This window comes from Pimephales promelas, chromosome 3 (genome assembly GCF_988280905.1).
Source record: "Pimephales promelas chromosome 3, fPimPro1.hap1.1, whole genome shotgun sequence".
NCBI lineage: Eukaryota > Metazoa > Chordata > Actinopteri > Cypriniformes > Leuciscidae > Pimephales > Pimephales promelas.
The window spans coordinates 25,881,857-25,885,870 of record NC_142771.1 but is presented as its reverse complement, the minus strand read 5'-3'; the positions used below and the strand labels follow the sequence as shown (position 1 = coordinate 25,885,870).

The 4,014-nt window shown below is 35.8% G+C and overlaps 1 long non-coding RNA gene across 1 annotated transcript; it reads left to right on the top strand.

Moving 5' to 3' along the window:
- Window positions 1–680: 680 nt before the first annotated feature.
- Window positions 681–1,127, top strand: LOC148982021 (uncharacterized). The gene is made up of 2 exons (XR_016155129.1): window positions 681–990; window positions 1,082–1,127. It is a non-coding gene; the product is annotated as an uncharacterized LOC148982021 (long non-coding RNA).
- The last annotated feature ends 2,887 nt before the right edge of the window (window positions 1,128–4,014 follow it).

Genomic DNA, 4,014 nt, shown 5'->3' with positions numbered 1-4,014 from the left:
ATATTAGGCTACTGAAAAACTTTATCTAGCCTAAAATGTAGTTTTTTAATTTTTGCAGAACTTATGTAGCTAGAATAGCAGGCTATTGGTTATTTTGCCTGCCATGTTTATAAGCAGGCTGCATCGCGGAGTCGCTCGTTTCATATAAATGTGGCCTATATGGTTGTACTGAAAATAACATCAGACTCAGGCTGTGATAAATGCAATATTGTTGCCGCGTTTGTCCTGTTGGTAAACAGTTTTTTTTTTTGGTTAATTTTGAAGTATTAAATTACAATTATCGTTTTATTAAATTATTTCAGTGAGGAAATAAATAGGCTACTAAATTTGATGTTTATTTTATTTTTGCCTAATGAAACAAGTTTAATAACATACAGCTTAGGCTACTTAAATATTCCCACATATTTTTGAAATTCGCTCGAGCGAAGGCAATATGACATCAAAACGCACCCATGGCATATTAACTAATTACTGTTTAAAGTTTCAAAAGGACAATGCAGCAGCTTTCATTTCATGTAATGATTCAAAATTTTAGTTTATAATTTAATTGTATGTGTTTATTAACAATGATAACTAATGTATTAATTAATGCAGTGTGGATATAAAATTGTTTCCAGATTAAAATGTTTTTAGGAGACTTTGAAGCAATGTCCAACAGTTCCACTTTGTGTGTGTGTGTGTAGCTGACGCTGGAAGGTCAGCTCAGGGGATGATATTTTGGTGATTTGAGTGGTTAATGTTTATTTTGACTTTATAGTTTATTTTGGGATTTCATAGTTTAAATGTGTATTTCTGTATGGTGAATTTCTTAATTTGTTTGCCGTTTGTATTTTATTATTATTCTATCGTTGAAGTTGAGGTCATGTGATCCTGTGTGTGCTGATTAATTCAGCTGGACATGTTAGCGTCAATGTAATGATGTGATGTGAAACTAAGACCGCAGGATAGTGCTCCTGACTTAAATCTACTGTTGGTTACCAGGCGAATACGGTAAATGTTTTAATACTTTGTATATTATGTTGGTTTGTGTTTGTAGTGGTGTTGTGTGTAAAATTATGGTTTGGTTTTCCTTTGTGTCTAGTTTTCACGGTGTCTCTGGAATAAATAAACAAAAATGGACATCAGTACTTCGGAAGCGTGGACTGTTTTGTAATCAGCGAGTAGTTACAGTCTGCTTCATCAGAGTTTAACCCAAATGTGTGTTCTGTGTTGTTTCGCCCTTTTAGGTGTAGCTCCCAATCCACCAACAGTTTATAAGATGTCTCAATGTGAATCTTCATCTGATTCCCTAATTGTTGGCTGTCTGGCTTCTGGGTTTTCTCCTGCTGAATCTGTCAGTTTCAAATGGATGGATCAGAGAGGAAATGCCTTGACTGATTTCATCCAGTATCCTACAGTAACAACTGGAAGCAAGATGTTGAAAGTCAGCCACATAACTATTAATGAAACGAAATGGAATAAAAATAATATTAGCTGTACTGCAGTACACCCATCGAAAACTGTCAGTGAAACATTCAGAATAGGTAACAACAGACATTAAGGATGAATATTTAACTAAACTGTTGTGGTAATAAGATTGCAAAATGTCAGATGTCCTCAGTTTTTCCATGTGCATAAACCTTGTTTTATTTGTAGTGAAATCACAAAAACCAACCCTGACTTTGGTTCCTGTTACCACTCCAAAAAGTACATCTGTCATGTGTGTTATTGAGGATTTCTACCCCGAGAAGCTCACTGGACAATGGAAAGTAAATAATGACACGACAAGCCTGAAACTGGAAAGCAAACTAAATGAAGAAACAGGTCTTTACAACGCATACAGTTTTTATCAAGTCAGCAGTGAGACTTGGAATGCAAATACTTCATATTCCTGTGAGGTCACACATCGGGGAAAACCGATTATTGAGGAGAAGAACTTTAAAGGTAAATCATTTAATGTTGGTTTGCTAGTTCACACCCTCACTTCTATTTCAAATTCACAAAAGGATACACTCCTTCGAAATAATTCCAATTCACAGATATACACTTAAATCCAAATTACACATGAATTCATATAATTTTTTTCTCCCTTGTAGCTAAATTCACACTGATGCTGAAGCCACCCATTGAGAGAGAACTATTTGTCAATGACAAAGTTGTCTTGGAAGCTGTTGTTTCTGGAGATGTACAAAATACAGTGCAAAATACTTCAGTGTCATGTACAGTGAAGAATACACCTGTAAATAGTGATAATATCATACCAGGAAATGTCTCAACCGACACTTCAAACTTGTGGAGAAGAACCCACAAAGTCACCATTGATAAAAAAACATGGTTTGATGGAGAAATGGTCACCTGCACCGTCCGTGACACAAATAATAAAAGAGACATCGAGCAGAAGATCTATTTTTATAAAGGAGGTAAGTCAATGTTACTTCCAAATAATTGACTTTGTGGGTGTATGTGCATTTATAGATGCAATTATACTTTTTTTAAATACTTTTTATGAAAATTAAATACAACAAATTTACTTGCAAAAACTGCAAGCCCATTTGAAATTGTTTTGCTGTCAAAAAGCTTAGACTGTTTTGATGCACTATTGTTATTCATTATTGTTTGATTCTTCTGTTTGTTTAATGAGCCTTAATCACTTCCTTTAATTAAGATGGACAGAAACCCACTGTTACCATTCACAGTCCTGATACTAACAACAGTGTCAGCAACAGTGTCTCTCTGGTGTGTGAGGTCACAAGCCACAAACTGGGTGATGTCTATATCATGTGGAAAGTTGGTGAAGAGCCTTACATAGAGGCCAGAACCAGTGCTCCTATTCATCAAAAGAGCTCCACGTCTGTTATTAGCATCCTAACCTTGTCAAAACAAGAGTATGAAGATCTCCAAACCGTCTTCACCTGTGCAGTCATACACGCCAACATGGACGATATAGGATCTCCATTAGAAGTTTCAACGAGCAAAGGTAAACAGAATGTCCAGTTTGTGTCCATGATTATAATTGATAACTTGTATTTGTTCATTTGTACATTTTCCAGTGCTTTTGCTTCCTGTTGTTCACTTGTCAGATTTTCTATGTGAAAACAATAGTTTTAAAAGTCATACTTTCTTTCTCCCTTGTAGCTAAATTCACACTGATGATGAAGCCACCGATTGAGAGAGAACTATTTGTCAATAATAAAGTTGTCTTGGAAGCAGTTGTTTCTGGAGATGTAAAGAATACCGTGGAAGAAGCTTCAGTGTCATGCACAGTGAAGAATACACCTGTAAATAGTGATAATATCACAACAGGAAAAGTCTTTACTGACACTTCAAAGTTGTGGAGAAGAACCCACAAAGTCACCATTGATAAAAAAACATGGTTTGATGGAGAAAATGTCACCTGCACCGTCCGTGACACAAATAATAACAGAGACATCAAGCAGGAGATCCATTTTGATAAAGGAGGTAAGTCAATGTTACTTCCAAATAATTGACTTTGTGGGTGTATGTGCATTTATAGATGCAATTATACTTTTTTTAAAATACTTTTTATGAAAATTAAATAAAACAAATTTTCTTGCAAAAACTGCAAGCCCATTTGAAATGGTTTTGCTGTCAAAAAGCTTAGACTGTCTTCATGCACTATTGTTATTCATTGTTGTTTGATTCTTCTGTTTGTTTAATGAACCTTAATCACTTCCTTTAATTAAGATGGACAGAAACCCACTGTTACCATTTACAAACCTGATACTAACATCAATGTCAGCGACAGTGTCTCTCTGGTGTGTGAGGTCACAAGCCATAAACTTGGTGATGTCTATATCATGTGGAAAGTGGGCGAAGAGCCTTACATAGAGGCCAGAACCAGTGCTCCTATTCATCAAAAGAGCTCCACGTCTGTTCTCAGCATCCTAACCTTGTCAAAACAAGAGTATGAAGATCTCCAAACCGTCTTCACCTGTGCAGTCATACACGCCAACATGGACGATATAGGATCTCCATTAGAAGTTTCAACCAGCAAAGGTAAACAGAATGTCCAGT